The sequence below is a fragment of the Felis catus genome, chromosome C1, assembly GCF_018350175.1.
Source record: "Felis catus isolate Fca126 chromosome C1, F.catus_Fca126_mat1.0, whole genome shotgun sequence".
NCBI classification, from domain to species: domain Eukaryota; kingdom Metazoa; phylum Chordata; class Mammalia; order Carnivora; family Felidae; genus Felis; species Felis catus.
The window spans coordinates 124,125,929-124,147,232 of record NC_058375.1 but is presented as its reverse complement, the minus strand read 5'-3'; the positions used below and the strand labels follow the sequence as shown (position 1 = coordinate 124,147,232).

At 39.2% G+C, this 21,304-nt stretch overlaps 1 protein-coding gene across 8 annotated transcripts in view; it reads left to right on the top strand.

Moving 5' to 3' along the window:
* NCKAP5 (NCK associated protein 5) overlaps window positions 1–21,304 on the top strand; it is a 974,188-nt gene that overhangs the window by 887,861 nt on the left and 65,023 nt on the right. The window lies entirely within an intron of this gene.

The following is a 21,304-nucleotide window of genomic DNA, read 5'->3' as shown; positions in this document are numbered from 1 at the left end:
TCAACACTGTGATTGTCTTATGAAGAGATAGGAGTAGAAGGATATGACCAGAGAGGAGCACAAGAGTGTCTTAAAAACACTCTTTCTGTTGTTAAGGCTGGCTATGGGTGTTCTTTTATGGTGGTGACTTAAATGAATCTGTATGTTGTATCTACTCCCGTATTTATAGTATGTTTGACAATTTAAAAAAAAAGATAAAAATTAAAATACCATCCAAAACAAAACACAAATATATTTTGGCAAGTGTATCTGTGGGCTGAATGGGTCTTCCATTTATCCTTCTGGTCTATAACATGCATCCGTCACCACACTCCATTCCCTCCTACCATTTGGCTGGCCCTTTAGCATCTCCAGAAGAGAGACTGGCCTAGAGAAGAGGGAGAGGGGAGGAAAGGAACACGGACGGCCCTGACCACCCATATTAAGTTACTCATCATCAATTCTGAAGTACATCAAGTGTCAGAGGAATAAGTCAGAAACAGAGATTGTGGGAAACTCTTGAATTTTTGTCTCTTTCTTGTCCAGTCGACCACAGATAATTCTGAGTGGACCACACATTATGGATTGGCTGAACCGACTGTGCTTTAAGTGCAGTTAAAGCCAGCAGTTCTGCTTATGTGTGAAGGTGATGAAAAATTAGTGACTGAGAAGTAGATGTGATTTAGGAAGGAAGGAAGGAAGGAAGGAAGGAAGGAAGGAAGGAAGGAAGGAAGGAAGGAAGGAAGGAAGGAAGGAGAAAGGAGGAAGGAAGGAAGGAAGGAAGGAAGGAAGGAAGGAAGGAAGGAAGGAAGGAAGGAAGGAAAGGGAGGGAGGAAGGAGGAAAGGGAGGGAGGAAAAAAGAAGGAGAGAGAGATCCTGCCAGAGAGGAACTTGTAGCTTTCCAGACACTGGGAAGGCTCTGTTCCTACTGTAAGAACTCAATAGTATATATCTGATGAAAAAAACAAAACAAAACAAAACAAAACAAAACAAAAACAAAAAAAAACCTCAATTAAGGTGATCCTCACATCCAGTCCATGGGGAATCCCAGTAATACGTTCATTAAGTCTGGCACATTGGAGCAAATACCTTAGCACAAGGGAAGTGTAGAGTGCCAGAATGATAGATCAGGCGAAGGCAATGGAAAATTGTAGAGATGAAAATTGAGTTGTGTAATGAAATATGCCGCTAAGGAAGGAAAGAAGAAACATGATCTTGGGAATAGGGTGCTCTTGACTTGCATGAATCCATATTCAAGAAGCGTCCTAGAGAAGAGAACAGGATGCAGAGAAAGGAAGGCATCTCAGTGACTCTGTTACAACATGGAACTGATCAGGGCACTTTTTAATGAATCGTACACGTGCAAGTAGGGCTTAACTGCTGTGAAAGACAAGCCCTCATTTGTGAAAAAGGTAGTGCCTGAGAAAGTAACTTATCAATGTCAGTCTTAATTTCTTCCATAAGCCCACTGATAGAATTTGAGAAGACTCATTTAGCAATCATCTTATCAGTGGTACAGTGCCTCTCCACTCATTTTGCACACAATCAGATAAAAGGATGATGTTTGCTTTATCTATGCTTTGCCACCCTGGTACAGCTAAAAGCTTTCGGGAAGGGGGAAGAACAAACTGAGAGGTTACTGGGTTATGAAACATTGTTACAGCCAAGCCAGCAGCATTGAATCAATTTCCAATATGTTTCTTATGTAGCTAAAACCTATACTCTGGAGATGTTATTGTTTGATTATAAAAGCAGGAGGAATTTGAAGAGAGACTTTCATGCCACCTTGATAAACAGTCTCTGCCTGTAACTCGATTGTGTCAACTCCCAAATGGAGGGGAAATATGCTTTAAGGTGACTTTCTGCCCATTTGAAACTCAGCCATGTGTTCTGCCTTCAGAGTCCATTTGGAAGGAATCCTATGTGTGTAAGAACACACTTGGAGTGGGCATCTGCTGCCCTGCTTCTGGATGAGTGGATTACATTTCCAAAGATGTTAATTCCCTTCACCACTGACCCAGTCATCAGAATGTTTCTCCGATGTCAGAAGTATTTTGGGTATAGTTCTGCTTCAAGACAGATCACTTTCCTATGTGAGTTATAATTTAAAAAATAATAAATACAAGCACTCTTCATATACTGGGTTACATTGGAGTCTGATTTTAAAGAGAAAAGTGGCAAGGAGGAGGCAGTGTCCTGAGGAAATGAATGGAGTCAGGATCCAAAGCCCAGTCTGGGATTTTATGTCTTAGTGCAAAATGCTGCATTTCTCGGTTTCCTCAATCATAAGATGAGAATTTATTTTATGTAGTCTCTATTTTTTTTTTTTTGGCCCAGACCGATTTCTAACACTCTTGGAGGGAATGGGGGTATACCTGATCTTCAAGATGCCCGTCCATGTCAAGTCCCCACTTCTCATAAATCTGTGAGAAGACAAGGTTTCAATCACAGTAAAGGAGAGTAAAGGAGAAATTTTCAAAACATGTTCACAATTTCTGGGCTGGACTTAGTCATCATCTGTCACAGTAGCGTCACCCATCGTGCATTTGCCTAAAGTTTTGCGTTTTTTTTTTTTAGTGCTCCCATGGATCCCCTCAAATCCCAGCCAGGGGGGTGCAGTCACATAGGCCTATGTTCCAGGTCCCGCTTTGCCACCTAACAGATGCTGTGATCTTGAGCAAGCTCCTGAATTTCTCTAAGCCTCCATTCCCTCATCTGCCAAACAGAGATAACAGAAGGACCTACGTTGAAGTGTTGTTGGAAGCAGGAAATGAGCTTTTTGCAGATGAGCGCTTGACAGCTATGCCAGGGGCCAGTAAGAACTCAACTCTTCGTCTTCATTGTTAGTCTAGTTATTATTAAGATAGATACTGGGTAAAGTATAGGTATCTATGGATATCATTTTCTTTCATTTTTTTTTTTGTTTTTACTTGTAATCATAGCTATGACTTATTACAGTGAAGGATACAAAGCAAAACACCAAAGGGAAATGTCACATGGAGCATCATTGAGAGGTAATGAGGCCCAGGCTTCCAAGGGTCCCCTTCCTGTGGGCATGCTAAATCCCCCTGGCAACAAGTTATGACAACACATGTGAAATGCTGTCCCCCTGAGAAGCTCTTGAGAGACTCAGAGCCCAGGTTTTATTGGGGGCTGATCACACAGGTACCATCTTGACCAGCACATATAAAGATCCCATTTTCCCCAAAGGAAAGCATGTGTTTACCGCAAACCACGTTGTTCACGTGAACAGTTTAGGCACAGTGAGTCACCCTCATCAGTTAGGGTGCTGGGAACCCTCCCAAAATCCACGTTCCCCAGTGCTAGTAAAGGCCCAGACTTGCAATCAGTCCTTTCTAAAGGTAAGCCTTGTCAGACCTGCTACGACAACTCTTTTCTTTGCAATCTGTCACCTTGGCCCTTGTCCAAAACGTCTTACAGCAAAATTATTATCAGTAGGACTCCATACAGCAGTGTGAGACCAAACCATTGGCCTCAGTTATTCCCCTTAAAGGTTCGCAATTAATCTGAAGCTGACTTGAATGTCTCCATCCAGGCTGAGATAGTGTCATGGTAGTCACTGATAGGGTCATCCTCATGGACACAAGAAGGGCATTTCCATGGACAGTACATGGTACTTTTGGACACAAAGACTTTACAGTCTTTAAGGTACTCCAAACAGGACAAACATGAGTCAGAGGTACAGGTTAATGGGCCCCCATGTGGCTGCCCATCTTGGAGCTCCTAACTGTGTGATTCCCAATCTAGCCAGAAATAATTCAGGTTAGTTCTTGGTTTCAGAGATACTGCATTCAGTTTCAAACAGCTCTACTTGTCCATGGCATCAGTGTCATTATCAATGCCATGAGTCAATGGCATACATAAGGGTCATCTGTGGAAAATATAGGAGCTAAGCCACCTTCGCTGTCTTGTGATTGGTGGTGTCAGGTGTGATCCTAGGCTCAGCAGTCACTTTGACTGCAAGGCCTTCACAGCAGCTTGGAAAAGTAGCATGGGGAGCGTTTTCATTCAGGAAAAGGGGAAAACATCCAGGAATAGTTCTGAGGGAAAAAAAAAAGATAATTAATTCCCTTCTTACCTCACTTCCATTACTCTCCAGGTACTGGGGATTTGTTTTCCCCCATTGGTACAAAATTAGTGTGTTCCACTTAGTAATCAAAACTTTACTTTTTTTTTCATCTTTAAATTCTCACCCACATTTTTTATCTGGACTGATTGTATGTCCAAAAGAATTTTGGACAAAGAATTTTCACTGAAAAATGTTTTCATACAACTCGGCCAGAAAGATACATCATGTTCCAAAATTGGTCAGGACAAACTCTTAAATTTTAAAACATTTCCAAATGGGTTTATATGACCTCTTAACCCCTCTGTCCTTAATATTTATCCAGTAAGCAGCCTAAAAAGCCTAGCCTTTCTGGGGACAGCTTCACTTAACCATCAAACTGCACTAACATTTATATATCCTGAGGAAGGTGAGGGAAGTAGTCAGGATATCTGTCGGTTGTTACAAAGCCACTAATCTGGATATCATCTCTCTAAATGATGAGGAAAGTGAGGCTCAACGAGGTTTTCTGTCTTATAGTTCACCACAAGGTGGTAACAGGATTCACAGTGAAAACCAATATGACTTAAGGATGGTTGGATTTGGTCATAGAAGTTCCTGGATGTACATCTCACACATGGAGAGAAAGACCTAACATGGCTTTATGTTTCTCCAGCCATTTATCAAGTATTGCGTCCCCCACATGCTGCCAACGCACCTAAACCACAACCATCCACCACATGCAGTGTCCCACCCGTCTCTTCCTCTCACTTGGTCCTCATGCACTGGTTTTACATCCATTTAACAAATTTCAGTGTGTAAGATAGGGCCAATGGGAAAACCTAGAGCTTCTTCCCCAGGAGAGGTGAGACGATTTCATGTTCTGGTACTCAAACCTCAAAGGCACAGCCATAAAACTTCTAGTCAGTTCCTAATTATCGATTAGGCACTGACTCTGTTCCAGGCTTTGCGCTAGACTCTAGGAATACAAAAAGAGAGACGACATGGGCTCTTGGATTTGGTGAGCTCAGCTGATCTTATTTGGAACCAGAATCCTTATTTACATCTATTTCTTAAACTTTAGTTGAAGATTGAATCACTCTAGTATGTTCCTCTTAGGTCAATTTCCCTGACCCTTTTTTAAGACATTATGTCAGACATTACTAAAAGAAACTTGTTGGCTATAGATAGTCTTGTCATTGTAAATAATCAAGAATTTATATGCCTTAGGAGTTCCTAAATTACGTGAACTTATTCTTCTTGACATGTTGGCAAAGACAAATAATTTCTTTAAAGCAGATGGCGTTTAGAGCCATTGTTTAAATGTCAACTCTGCTGCTATTTATTGGCCTACTTCTTCAGGGAGATATTTGTGTGCTGGATTCACCTGGGCACTTGATCTGAGATGCAGCAAAGTTGGGAAGCTTAGTTGGGTACTACTTGCTTATAAAACCTCCCTAGATATTACAATATGGTGTGGAAATGACAGCTTATATAATCACCACACTATTTTTAGTAATTTTTAAACCCATGTGCATTATTGTTTTGTTTTTAAAAACTAGTAGGATAGCTTTTGTTAATTCTTCATAGTGTTTTTGTCAGGATTCTGGTGACATTTGCAACAGTTTAGTTTGGGGTCTCCCAGAAGTAGACCCTGTAAAAAGGAATTAGAGATGAGTCAATTATTAGTACAGGAACAATTAGTAGAAGTCAGACAGGGGAGGGGAACCAACCAATAAAGGGTGGGTTATCATGCCAGCTACCACCAAGACTGGCCATATATTTCCCACAGACCAGTGTATAATAAAATGCAGGGCCCCTTGTCTAAAAGTTATTAAGCATTTCAAGATAGCAACAGCAGGACACAGGTCACACACACCTGCTGCCAGCCCTGGCTATCAATGTAAGTGACAGAAGGAATACACTAGGCTATAGCACCCCAGTTGCAGAGTTTCCCTACCTAAGGATTGAGGAAACTGGGTATTCGTCACCACCTCCCATCATTGATTAGCCAAGGGCTGATTCTGGGGCTGTTACCTTCGGGCAAAGAGGTGTAGTTACTGACAATTGAAGTTCAGCAGGGGCACACTCAAGTAGTAAGTCTCTAGAAGGTGGATGGGCCAGCGACTGCCAGCATGCTATCCAAATACCAACAAATCTGGTACCCCACACCAGCACCAGATGTCTCAAAAGAGAAGCTACCTTGTTGTGGGACACCTACTAGAGTTCCCCCTGTTTAAAAGTAATAGCCCCTAAACCCTTTGCTTTCCACCTGCTTTTTAATCAGCTCTTTAATAACCAACATATCCATCATTTTCTACACGAGGAAATTCCACCATACACTTTTTAAAAAGAGGCAGGGGGATGCAATCCTGAGTTCTTAAAGTGCAGACACATTTGTTTTCCAAATATTACGATGCTAGACAAGCTATTTCTTCCCCCATGTGCCTCATTTGCCTCATCTGGGAAGAGAACTTAGCATTATTCTCTGTCAATTTCCATAAGGTTTGAGAAGTCTCCATCATAAAATGTTAGGAAAGCAGTTTTAAAAAAGTGATTTCATTCCTAAGTAATAGCAATGTCTCTCCAAGCTTTGGGGTGGGAGGAGGAGGGTATTAGCAGGATGGTTTCCATTAAGCTCATCTTAAATCGGCCATCTTGCATGTGCTTATTTGAAGGGGGTATAAAAATTATGTTTTAATTTAAAAATGCCCCACACACACATTTTGGCTTCTTAATCATCACTGTGTGCCACAAACAACCGCTCCTTAATTACTGTGATATTAATTTTATATGTCAACTTCACTGGGCCCCAGGGTGCCCAGATATTTGATCAACATATTCTGGATGTTTCTGTGAGGATGTTTTTGGAGAAGACTAACAGTTACATTGGCAGACTGCCCTTCTAAGTGCAGTGGGCTTCCTCCATCAGTTGAAGGCCTGAACAGGAAAAAAAAAAAAAAAAAAAAAAAAAAGACTGGCCCTACCCAAAGTAAGAGAGAATTCTCTTTCTTGCCTGACTGCCTCTGAGCTGGGGTGTTAGTTTTTTTCCTGCCTTCAGACTAGAAATGACTGAAATAATAATTCTTCCTAGATCTCGAGCCTGCTGGTCTTCACACTGGAAGTACACTGACAGTTCTGGTTCTCAAACCTTGGGACTTAGACTGGAACTGAACCATTGGCTCTCCTGGGTCTCCAACTTGCCTACTTTCCCTGCAGACCTTGGGACTTTCCAGCCTCCATAACTCCATAACTGTATGAGCTAATTCCTTATAACACACACACACACACACACACACACACACACACACACACACAGCCTACTGGTTCTGTTTCTCTGTACAATACACGTAATTAGATTTTAACAAGATGATTAGAATATCAGCTAGTTAGAGGAAGTTGAACTGCTGTCATCTGTGCAGATGACTACCAGTTTGCTTCATCTGGGCCAAGGAAAAAATGAGCAGATGAATTTATCCTATAAACTGGGCAGGGGCTAGGGAGACTGCAAATGCCAGGACTCAAATATCAGACAGCCCACATCATCACCATTTATGTAAAACAGGGGAGTGGGAGGCCCTAGTGGACCCCCAGGTATTGGGAGCCCTCCAGTTGAGCATTCCACTTTCACATGAGCAAACAAAGCTAGATTTTTTTTTTCTTTTTTACTTCAACCGAATCTGGGATCAAAACTCATTCTGACGTCTGTAAGATGTGAACTTCCTCAAAGAGGTGTGTGCCCTCTACAGATGAGCTCCTCTCAATTCAATGGGAGTAAAGATTCAAGAGGCATTTGCAGGATGAAGGGGCCCAAGGCCCCTGGAAAAATGCATGCACACATGCATGGAATATTTATTCATTACATAGTAATAGATCCCTATTAGAATTTGTGTTTTAGAGCAAACTCTTCTAAGAGCAAAAATGATGATTTCAGGTGTTCATGAGATGCTCCTGCTGAAATCAGTGGGAGTTGCTTTCCATGTAAGCACTTGTGCTGATTGGCCAGAGGCATGGATGACAATTAGCACACTGTGCAATTCGCATGCTGCTCTGCTCTGCAAGAAGACTGGGCTGCCAGGGAACGGGGTTAAATGGCCTTCCTCCCCTCAAAGCAGCATGTCCAGGATTCCACAGTGTGTGAGGTGCTGTGCTGAATTTGTGCTAGGCCTTCATTTATAGATACAACTTGTATAGAATGTTGTAATTAAGCTGCCAGACAGAAAGCAATCTGCTGTGCATGGAGTGAGAAACTCTTATTGTTCGCCAACCTCCATATGAGAAAGTGACACCTTAGGGTCACATCCACATACCTGCCCCTGCTTCCTTAATTGCACAAGGATCCTTGAATCCAGTCAGGCTTTGCATCAAGCATGTGAATCCTGCCATGTTGAGTGAAGTGTCCTGGGATGATGGAGGTCTTGGAGTAGGATCAGACACAGGCTGTGGGGCACGTGCCTTGCTTCACAATAAGCCATGCCTCATTAGTGAGTGTGTATTTACAAGGATAATAAACTCCCTTTGTAGGGTGATGTTCTACAGGCATCTGGAATAGAAGCAAAGAGGAATTCTTCAGAAACAAATAGGTTGAGCTGTGTCATTCAGAGTAAAGCTTCTCCTTCCCCAGCACACTTAAGCAGATTTAGCTATCAAAAACCTTTGACATTCTAGCATGTTCCCCTCTGCCACAGTACTCAGGATCCCACAGAAAGACCCACTCAACCTCTGCCTCATTCTGCTCCATTCCTGACCCTTTTGCAATCAGCTGGGGAGAGAGAGGGCCTAGGGATCACTAAGTGTCCTATGACTTGCTTGAGCTTCCCAGAGACATGTCCAGCCTTTACATCCTGAAGCTCTTTCAGCTGCCTCTGGCTTCCCTCTTAACCTCACCTTCAGCAATGCTGTTGGTTATAGCTTTTCTTTCTGCTTCCCCAGCAACACTGTTTACAAACAAAATCTCCAGGCTGAGCTCCAGATGTTTCAGTATGGCCTCCAAGGTCCTGATTCCATTCAGCCTCCTCTTCTCCTCCTCACCATGGTCACTTCCCTATTGTGATCTTTTCCTCATGCTCCAGCTAGGCTCCTTATTTTAAAGACCTCCACCCATTACTCCCATTTCTTCACATTGAGAAAAATAAGAGTCTTTTTTTATGCCTCTTTCATCTCTTTCCTCTGTTCTTGCAGAGAGACGCATTGTCTGAAGAATCGATAGCATTCGATATTAATTAACATGCAATGATAAGGCCGTGTTATGACAGTTGCCCTAGTTGGTACCAACATATATTCTTGATAACATCTTTTGAATTTTTATGTATTGGCCTTGGGTCACAATGATTGCAGCTTCTCATCAGATTTTCTGTCAAGTCTTGTTTACTTTTCTTTAACACCAAGGAAAGGCCAAAAATACGTAACATTCAAACTTAAAATCTGGAGTTAGAGGTGCTAAACTAATTTCTGAGCCTTCATATCTTTCATACATCTTTCCTAACTTTTTAGGTATCAAAATAATGTGGTGTAAATAGCGCTGAACCTGGAAGAAGAATACCTAAGTTTCAGTTACAGTTTTGTCCCTTATTAGTAACCAGATTGCTGCCTTGGTTTCTGTGTCTGTAAATTGGATATACTGACTTCTGCCTTCCCCAACTCAGCACATTATTGCCAAGAAAATCAAAGGACATCAGGTTCATGACAGCATGCCTTAAATGTAAGATAGACCCAAGGTACAAGGGATTCCTTTTACTAACATCTGGGGCTCTGCTGGGTACTGAAGCCACAATCATCCACCAGCCTTTTATCTTTCCCCATTTCTGTTGGAACTCTAGTTGAAACAATGCCCTGTGTAGTTAAGCAGATATGTGAGGGTTTTTTCCCCATCTTATTAATCTTATTCATCTTTTTAAGGAAAAAGATACTACCTTTGTGGCATTCTCACTTTAAAAGCCCAAAGGCCAGAACCTTCTTTTTAGGTCTGTTACAGAGAATGAATAGAGCTGATGAGAGCCAGAGGCCAGGGGTATGTTTTGATAGTGTGTTGACCATAGATGTGGAAGAAGAATTTGAAAAGGACAGTCTTTTTGAATATGAGATTGTTTAGAAAGTGAAATTAAAGAGGGAAAAGAGCAGAATGTCTACAAAACACTAAATAGGTTTTAAGGTACATCAGACTATGTATTTATTTTAAATGATAGCTATAAAACCTCATTAGAAATGAAGTGCTGAAAAAAAGCCTCCTGACTTGTTTATAAATGGTTCACTGGAGTCCGTAATGGAGTGGTTACTGAATTAGGAAAAAATGATGATACATACCAGAAGCTCAGAGCTCAAAAATGAGTATCTTCTCAGCAACATCTTGGAATGTGGTCTAAAGAGGGCAAGTGGGGTACAGTCATAGCAGTTGTCCAAGTTGGAGAAAGAGCTGCTGACTTGGAATGAGAAGGCATGACTTCGAATCCTAGCTGCTGCACATGTCCCTGTTTCCTGAGACATACACATTCTGTTTGTTTTCTCATCTGTAAAGAGGAGATTGTCACTGAGGCATAGCATTGCTGTAAATTTCTATTGAAATAACAACTGAGAAAGAATGTAGCAAACATTATGGTTGGCCTCCCAATATTCATTTCCACCTCGGGTATGAAGTTATTAAGGCATTTATGGTAATTTTCCCTGCAAACAATTGGCTCAAGAAACTTGGCCTGGGCCAGTCAGTGAATGGCCTTCTCCAAATCACATGGATTGGTCCAGGAATGAGCTTGTGACCTCATTTGGCTAGTCTTCAGGGGACAGAATGGTTGGAGGTGTAGAGAGAAACCACATGAAGAGCCAGCTTCTCTTTCCTTCTGGACTTGGGAGTATACAGCTGACTGGTATGGAGCTCCTAGAGCTGGTTCCTACAGACATGAAGCCAAAGCTGACACACAGGCTGGGCAGAGCCAAGACAACCGCAGGGAGGTGGAGACAGAGGCTCTAGATTAAGGCAGCCCTGAAGCTTGCTTGAATTCTGGACTATGTGCTAACGCATCCTTACTATTTAATATGTTACTTTCCACCAAAGGCATCCTTACTGATTCAGAGTGCTTGGTAAACTGAATATAGAAGACAACACTAAAATCAGGTAGCAGTCAGCCCTACGAGCTTTTGTGATTTGTATAGGCCTTACTCCAAATCCTGGCTCTCCTACATGTAGCTACATGACCATGGACAACTTTATTAACCTTCTTAAATCTCAGTTTCCTTGTATGTAAAATGTGTCCGCTGCATATTTTATCATGATCTGACACAAGTACAGCATTCACCCTGTAGTTAGCAATCTGCAAATGTTGTTATTCTGCAGAAATATGAGGGATGTTGAAGGTCAAATGCATTTCCACATGGTATGTCCAGTCATGATTCAGTGGCTATGGTCCTTTGCAGAGGAGAGTCAGGCACATAGCCAGAGAATCCAGGAGTCTGTGCACCACCCCCAAGCAAGAGAAATACTGGGCTCTACAGTACTTGGCAGGATCTCTGATACTAGGGGTCACCAACCCTACTGGGAGGCAGGTTAATGAATAGAGAGGGCCTGGGTTTTGGAGTCAGACTTGCACTATGTCAAGTGACCCTGTTTTCCCAGAGCTTTGCTTTCCTCCTCTGTCAAATGGGGATAATAGTAGCTACTTGCCAGGATTGTTGAAAGGAGAAAGGAATAAACAAAGTCCTTTGTGTGCTGCCTGATCTGGGATTAAGGAATAGCCTCAGTTGGCTCCCTGGTGACTCCTGAAGGCCCTTCCTTCCCAGGATGATATTCAGATGCCTGTAAGGAGAATTCAAGGTTATACCTCAGAAAGCCCGGTTCCTCTATTCAGCCATGTTCAACCAGGATTGCACTTTTGGATTTCATGAACTCTTTATCAGAAGGCTGGGCATATAATGTTTAGAATCAGGAATATTGAGACATAATTGGTATACAACAAAATGCAGGCTTATGTAAGTATATTGTCTCATGAGTTTTGAGTAGTGTACGAGCTGTGTAACCACTATGGCAATCAAGGTACAGAACATTTTCATCACCCCCAAATATTCCCTTATGTTCCTTTACATAAAATCTACTCTCAACACCACTAGTCCCAAATAACCACTGATTTGTTTCTATCATTATACTTTTGCCTTTTCTAGAATTTAATGTGAATAGAATCTTTTAATTAATGTAAATGCTTTTGAGAAACATCCATATTGTATGTCTTCACAGTTGTGTTTTCATTTTTTCATTACCAATTGGTATTTCATTGTATGGATATACCACATCTGTTTATCTATGCACCTACCAGTGGACACTTTGGTTATTTGGAGTTTGGGCTATTATACACAAAACTGCTCTAAACGTGTGTATGAGTCTTTGGGTGGACATATGTATTATCTTCTCTTGAGCAAGTGTGTTATTGCTGGGTCACATGATGAGTGTATGTTTAACTTTACAAGAAACAACCAAACTGTTCTCCAAAGTGGTTTTACCATTCTGTGATCCTAAGAACAATGTATGAGAGTTCCTCTTACTCCACGTTCTCATCAACATTTATTATTATTGGTCTTTTTTGTTTTAGCCGCTTTTATGGGAATGTAGTGGTATCTCACTGTGATATTAATTTGCATCCCCCTCATGGTTGATGATGTTGAACATCCTTTCCTATGTTTACTTGGCGTGCACATATCTTTTTTGGTGATGTAGGCATTCAAAATTTTGTGCAATTTTGTACTGAATTGTTTATTCTCTAAGTAGTATAAGAGTTCTTTTTATTCTGAATCCAAACCCCTTATTAGATATACTTTTTTGCCATTTTCTTATAGCTTGCTGGTTGCCTTTTAATTTTCTTTATAGTGTATTTAAACAGTAAGTTTTTTTTATTTTGATTGTCTATCATTTTTATTTTATGTTTTTTGCTTTTGAGCTCTATTTAAGAAACTGTTGCCTAATCAAAGCTTGCAAAGATAACCTCTGTTTTCTTCTAGAACTTTTATGGTTTTTCACTCTTATGTTTTAGTCTATACTTTTTTGTATACAGTGTGAAGAGGTGAAGTTCATTATTCTCCATATGAGTATGTAGTGTTTCTAGTACCTTTTTTCAAATCATTATCTTTCTTACATTAAATTATCTTGTCATCTTTGACAATTGACAATATACGTGTGAGCCTATTTCTGGAATGTTTGTTCTGTTCCACTGGTCTAATGTGCAACTCCTCACCCAGTACCACATATAGCCACATAGAATTCAGGTAGCATCAGTCCTCTTACATTGTTTTACTTTTAATATATATATATATATATATATATATATATATATATATATATTTTTTTTTTTTTTTTTTTTTTTCCTGAGGTGCCTGGGTGGCTCAGCCGGTTAAGCATCTGACTTCAGCTCAGGTCATGATCTCATGGTTTGTGGGTTTGAGCCCTGCGTGGGACTCTGTACTGATGGCTCAGAGCCTGGAGGCTGCTTCAGATTCTGCGTCTCCTCTCTCTGCTCCTCCCCTGCTTGCTCTCTCTCTCTCTCTCTCTCTCTCTCAAAAATAAATAAACATTTAAAAAAGTTAAAAAAAAATAATAATTTTTCCAAATATTTTTTCTAAATAATTGTAAAATCAGTTTGTCACTGTCTATAAGAAAGACTGGTAGTGTTTTCATTAGAATTGCCTTGAATCTACAGATGAATTTGGAGAGATTTGACATCTGAATAATATTGAATCTTCTTTTCAAAAATTTTTTTTCTAATGTATTTATTTTGAAGGAGAGAGAGAGAGCATGAGCAGGGGAGGAGCAGAGAGAGAGGGAGACAAAGAATCTGAAGCAGCTCAAGGCTCTGAGCTATCAGCACAGAGCCCCATATGGGGCTCAAACTCATGAGCTGTAAGATCATGACCTGAGCTGAAGTCAGACACTTAACTGATTGAGCCACCCAGGCACCCCTAGTATTAAATCTTCTAATCCATGAACATATTTAAAGTGGATTTCTCATAGGTAGAATATAATGAGATCTTGCTTTTTTTGGGGCGGGGGGGGGGGGGTAATCAAATCTGACAGATTCACCCTACTAATCAGCATGTTTAAGCCATTTACACTTAATGTAATTATCTAAATGGTTGGGTTTAAATTTGCCATTTTAATATGTTACCTTTTACTTGTCCCCTCTGTTCTTCATAGTTTTGCATTTTTTTCTGTCTTCTTTTAAGTCATTTTTTTCATAATTCCCCTTTATCTGTACTTGCAGGTTATCCCTTAGTGCTTAATGTAATGCTTAAATGTAGTCTACATCTTTATTTTAGCACTATCTTAAATAATATATCATAGATTGCTTTCTTGTAACCTCTCCCTCCTTTATGCTATTGTTATATTTTATGTCTACATATATTAGAAACCTTGCAATATGCTGCTATATTTGCTTTAGTTACTTATCCTTAAAAAGATTTAAAAATAGAAATACATTTTATATTACAACATATACTTACCATTTCTGGTGTTTTTTTTTCCTACATCCAGATTTTTACCTGATACTCATTTTCCATCTGCCTGTGAAAATACACTTAATGTTTCTTACACTAAAAATCCTCTGGCAATGAATTCACTCAGCTCTTGTTTGTTTTTAAAATATTTCTTTTTCCTTGATCTTTACAATAATTGAAAAGTTGATTAATTGAAATTAATTTTATAAGGTTAATAGTTTTTTTCCTCTCTCTCTCAGCACTTTAAAGATGTAATTCTACTAACTTCTGGATTATATAGCATCTGACATGAAGTCTACTGTCAGTTTTATCATTGTTCTTCTGTAAAGTATCTTTATTTTCATTTGCTTTTAAGATTTGTCTTTATCACCAATGTTCAGCAACTTAATTATGATATGTCTTACTGGAGTTTTCTCCATGTTGGTTCTGGTTGGGGTTCATTGAGTCTGTTAGATTTGGGGTTACAGTTTATCAAATATGGTACATTTTTGGTTATTCCTTCACGTAAGTTTTCTTCTCTTTTCCCTTTTGGAGCTCCAGTTATACATATTTAAACTACTTCATTTTGACTCTAAGGTCACTGATGCTCTATTTCTTTAAGTCTTTTTTCTCTATATACTTTATTTTGGATCATTTATATTGTTATGTCTTCAAATTCACTGTTGTTTTTCTCTTTTCTGATATGTCTGCTAATCTGTTATAAATCCTAGATAGTGTATTTTTTTTCCAATTTTAGTAGTTTTTTTCCTGTCTATAATTTTCATTGAGTATTTTTATTATTCTGATATCTCTTAATTATGTTCAAGTTTTACTTTATAACTTTGTACATATTTATAATATCTATAATATTTTAAGGTTCTTGGGGTGCCTGGGTGGCTCAGTCGGTTAAGCGTCCAACTTCAGCTCAGGTCATGATCTCACGGTCCGTGAGTTCGATCCCCACGTCGGGCTCTGGGCTGATGGCTCAGAGCCTGGAGCCTGCTTCCAATTCTGTGTCTCCCTCTCTCTCTGCCCCTCCTCCATTCATGCTCGGTCTCTCTCTGTCTCAAAAATAAATAAACATTAAAAACAATTTTAAAAAATATTTTAAGGTTCTTTATGATAATTTCATTATCTCTCATTAATGCTTTTGTTTCTATTGATTGATTTTTCTCCTGAACATCATTATCTCTTATTAATGCTTTTGTTTCTATTGATTGATTTTTCTCCTGATTACAGATCATATTTTTCCGTTTTTTGCATGCCTAGTGCTTTTTGACTGGATGTCAGAAATTATAAATTTTACATTGTTGGGTGCCAGATTTCAGTAGTCCTATAAAAATTTTTGGACTTTGTTCTAGGATTCTTTTAAAAGTATTTGCAGATTAGTTTTATTTTTCAAGGCTTACTCTCAAGTTTTGTTCTTTGTTCAGGGAAACCTTTATTCAAAGTATAACTTAGCCTCATTATTAAGTATGTCCCTTCTTAGAACTCTAGCCTATAGCCCATATATTGGAAAGCCTAGCCTCCCTGAATGGTGGAAACATAAACTATTTTCAGCTTTATGTGAGCTCAAGAAATTATTTAACTTAGTGCTTCATAGTAATTGTTTCTCTGACATCATGAATGTAGTTACCTCATGCATGTTCAGATTAGTACAGGGCCAAAGACTTTAGGCATACCTCTGCTATTATCTTTTCTTTACAATATACAGCCCTGCAAATTCTAGCAACCTTGATCCCCACCCCACCCCACAAACACACGCACCTATATTTATCTCTTCAATTCAGCAGGACCTGCAGTCTCTGTATTCCTTCTCTCTGTAGTTCAGTCTGGAAATGGTAGTCAGGAAGAAGGCTGGGGAGATTGTAGGGCTCACCTCATTTGTTTCCCATGATTCGGAGGTCAAGTTGTATGCTGCCTACTGTCCAATGTCTGAAAAAGTGTTTAATAGCATTGTTGCAGTTAATACTTAATGGACAGAAGCAAAAACCTCTCTGTATTTTTACCTATATCCATATCCATTGGTCTGTTGGATTTCATTACTTCTTTATTATCTTCCTGTAGAGACAACCATGGAATATTGGAGAGTGGAGAGTGGCAGCTGAAATGGAAAGATAGGCTCACATTAACCTCAGCCTTCTCTTCACCCACATTTCAACTGAAGTCACATAAAAGAAAAATAAATGGTCCTTAAATATTCACTTAAAATAGATCACCATATAATAATTAAAATCCTGAACCAAGCAAGTAAGGTATGTTAAAGTGAATATTAAAAAAAAAAAAGTTTAGGAGTATGAAGACTCAGGCTTTCTTCCTTTCTGCATATAATTTAAAAAATCATTGAGACTGATTAAATATAGAGACAAATGGAGAAAAACATCTATGAACTTTACATTTGTATCTTTCTGGAGGCTTTCATTAAATATCTATAACTACAGTAATATGAACAAACTGAAATAATTAGCAATTTTAGAGCATGTAAAAAATTAATATAAAAAAAAGTTTGGGTAATAATACATAAGATGCTTTAGCTCTTGTAAACATCTTTAATAAATTTTTATCTGTTATTAAGTTGATATGTCTGCATCTCCCCGTGTTTCTTTGTTTTTATATGCTTCTTGCCAAATCAAACTGTTTTGAATCTCTTCCTGCAACACCTTACGCCCAATTTATTTTCTTTCCTCCCTTCCCTCAGTTGCTTCATCAAAGCAGATATTATCTAGGCAGGTGAAATGGAGAATAGAGGCAGTAGTCCATATAATTCAGAAAACCTGAGTAAAAGAGATTTAGAGACACAGAATTACCCATAAGAGCCATCTGTGTCTATCAGATTCACCAGATAATTGTTTAACTTTTCACTTCCTTTGGCAGGACAGATAGAGATGGAATGAATGCAGGAGAGAAGTTAGATTATTGAACAGATTCAAGGATAACCTTTGGGATGGATATGCTGTACTTTCTCTACAAGGAAATCATGATTTACTAATTTGGGAATGTAATCTGAGAATATAATGAGTCTGCAAACAAAGGAGAATCTGTAAACATCATTTGTTTAGATATTTAACATGCCGTTCATGAGCACCAGTCCAAAAGTATATTTAAAGAAGATGCAGACAGCTAAGTTATAATTAGATTGGGAGGAAAAAAGGTGAGAATAGAGTAATTCTTTCATGGATAGAGAATGAACAAGGATAACAGGAAACAAGAGGGAGAAATAAGCTCGCATTTCTCCAAATAAAACATTGTGATCACAGATCAGGGCTGGAACCATTGTGGTTCCACATTGTTATATTCTAGAAAGTTTGGCTAATGAGAGTACTGTGTTTGTGTTTTGTTTTCTTTTAAGTTAGAATAATATCAAAGTAAAGAGGGCAAGACTTGACATATGGATAGGAAAGTGGTCAAGGGGTAGGCATTGCTTTTTGGGGAGTTAAGAGGGATCTATGTGTATACTCATCATCTAAGACTTTGACCTGAAGTGGTGACTCCCAAAATAGGATGTAGGAGTCTGTGATCAAAGTTCCTAGATCAGCTGACCAATTCAAACAGATGCTGTCAGTTAAACCATACTGGTCATACTCTTCTATATCACAGTAAATATTGCATACAAGTCTGAGCATAGTTTTATACAACAAGCATAGTAGCATAGCATGAAATGAAGGAATATGTGAAGATCTCAAGATTGCTCAGTCTGGGGGGGATACGAGAATAGAGATAATTATTAACATTTTTAAAATCAAGAAGGGTTTGGAAAGTTGCATAACAAATCCCAAAATACTAGACCAAGACCACCCTCAGAACCTTAAACGTTGTTTTAGTGTCAGTGACAGGAAGGAACACATAGCAAGCAAAGGATTTTTTTTTTCCTTCAAGGGTTTTACCAGCTGCATATGGGACTAAATTCAAGAAGTATTTCTATGAATTGATGGTCTTCATGGGCATTTAGAACCCATCTCTAACCTTCTCCAGTTTATATTCTTAAATGACATCTCACTACAGTATTTTATGTGATGCTATCAGATGCAGAATGTTTATTCACCAGAAACCAACCCCAGCCTAAGGTGGCATTTCTTTTATGTTAGTTTAAATAACTTATTTTCATCTTTACAAAGAAATTCCATGGTCTGGTTTGTCCCTCTAATTTTTTGTCATGTTAATTTCCTGTATTCTTTCTCATATTCATTCCCTGTGTGATAGAATTCCAGACCCCCAACATCCAACATCCAGGTCTTCCTTTATATCAAAGAGAGTGTAGGGGAATGGAAAACAAATTTCCATTCTTCTATAAACTTTTCAAGTCTCAGAAAGCTTAAATCCACTTGGAATTCAGAGGCTGAGTATTCTCATGCATTCCAAAGCCATCAAATTGAATTTACTCTTCCAAAAGGTCATCTTAATGCCACAGCCAAAGTTACCCCATGGTTGTGAATAAATAGCCAATATAGTCATCTCTGACGACTTTGAAAAAACCATGGAGCCAACTCAGAATGAATAACCTCCATGTAATTGTTGTGGTGTTGGCAACAGGATTATTTTTTTTTAACTTGTTTCAGTCATACAGATGAAGAGAAGGATGTGCAAATAAAGAGATCTGTTCTCCCATCTGTGGTTTAAATTTCTGGTGCCAACACCGCACGTAGCTTAAAGATGTTTAGGAACCTGGAGAGAGCTCATACAAAGATTTATTTACATGACCACTTGCATTAGAAGAAAGCATGCCAATTAATAATGTGGCATGAATATTAAGCACCCATACAGACACCCTTTCTGGCTGGTGCATTGTATTGGATCCTCACTACATTTCTGGGCTGAAACTTGTAGATAGGATTGAAATGCTCAAAGTAAAAAAGAGTTTGGATTTTAAATTTTCCACTTTTCTAGGATTTATTAGTGCTTAAGAGGACAAAAATCAGCGGTTACTAAAGTAGTTTGTTTGATTCTGTGAGAGAGGGTAGATCACTGCATGGGAGCAAGTACACTGTTTTGGATAGATGAGCTGTACCCTTGCTAACTGAAAATCATGGCTTACTAATTTTCAAATGTTCCCCAAGAATGTAATAAGTCTGTAGGTAAAGTGACATCAGTAAACATCATTCATCTAGGCTTTTAAAAAGCCTTTCAGGTGCCAACTCCAAAATGGACTTCTTGAGAGAACAGACTCCACCTTTTCTATATATGAGGCAGCTTGCAGCCAACTCCAAGTACTTTGCTGGATCTTCACAATTGCTAATTAATGATTACAATCAGCTAACTGCCCCCCCACCCCACCCCCCACCCCCCCGGCCTAAGGAAATGGTTGCCAAAAGGTAATCTTTTAGGAAACAACCACAAGGTAGCTGTTTGGTAAAATGTACCCAGGTGCTGCAGTAATATACTAACCACGCAGATGGAAATTTGATTTACCTTGGGCTCCATGACAGTGTGTGTGAGGGGCCCCCACCTTTCCCTCACAACCACTTGTGAAACTTACAGAGCACCTGCTTTGTCATGAGCACTGTGCCAGGCTCATTACAAATGTGCTGTCATTGTATGCGGTCAGAATAGTTTCCAAACCCTGTTGTCACACAGTTAGCAGGTAGCCCCACAGGTCTTCAAGCCTTCTCTTTCTGGCTCTGAGGCCTGTTCCTTTCCACTTCACCTATTCTTTTTCACTTCATTCTTCTGAATATTCTGAGTAACTTAGAACTCAAGTCAGGTTTTGTCAAGCCTATTCTGTGAAATAATCTCTTTGGACAAATACATTAATAATACCAGGAATTTGGGTTTACAAACTCAAGCAATTAAGATTTGTGCCACAGGATCACAAAAATGTGTGAGAAAAGAGAATTGTGTGAGAAAACGTTCGAGACACTTTAATCCATAGAGGAGAAGGCTGAGGGAAAATCGGCAACATTTTCCAAACACTCAAAATCATTGCTAATTCAGATTCCACCAACCTGGAAATTTATATTAACTGAAACAGTGCTGGAAATAAACTTTTCCCTTTGCAGCTATTTTTAAAGATAACATTACTGTGTAAAGAAATAGTACAAAACAAGTTTGGAAGAAGCCTAGACAATCCACATGAGAGAACAAATTGTTTTAAAAGAGAGAAACTCATTGTTTTGTGTAAATACATATAAGATGTTACTGCGTAATCTCATCTACTCACTACAAATGTTCCCAGGAACTTGACTCTATAAGAGCTTAGTTCGTACAGTACTAAGGGCACTGATGTCAAGTGGGACTCCAGCACTCAGCATGGCATCAAGAATTCCTGAGGATGAGGGCCAGGCTGATGATGCCACTCTGGCTCCTGTTAGATCTGAAACCTTCAGACCAGTGATGCTTTGGGGGGCGGAGGAGGAGGGGCAGGAGACTGAGGAGGACACTGAAACATCATCCCAGGAGCTGTCCTTTGTCTTGGTCATGGACTCTTGTTCTAACGGCTTGGAAGTCTTAAGAAATTGGTCTTTAAAATATCCAATAATTCTCAATGATCTTATCCCTCTGGCTATCTGAATTAATGAAGTCTGGCTATATGTGAAAAATAGCTATACAGAAGAAGGAAGTCAGCTATTTTCTTTGGTTGCTAGAGTCAGAACAAAAGGCAGCCGATTGGGATTTCAAAAGCAAAGCTTCATATTCAATTTAATTTCAGGAAGAATTTTCTAAAGATTAGAGCTGTTTTTTTTTCTCCACCCGTTCTTTTCATTACACTCAGTGAGAACTATCTATGTGTCAGGTGCTGTGCTGAGCACTGATGATGGAGAATACTTGATCAGCCTATTGTTATTATCAGCTCTATCAGCATATAATTACCATACTGTT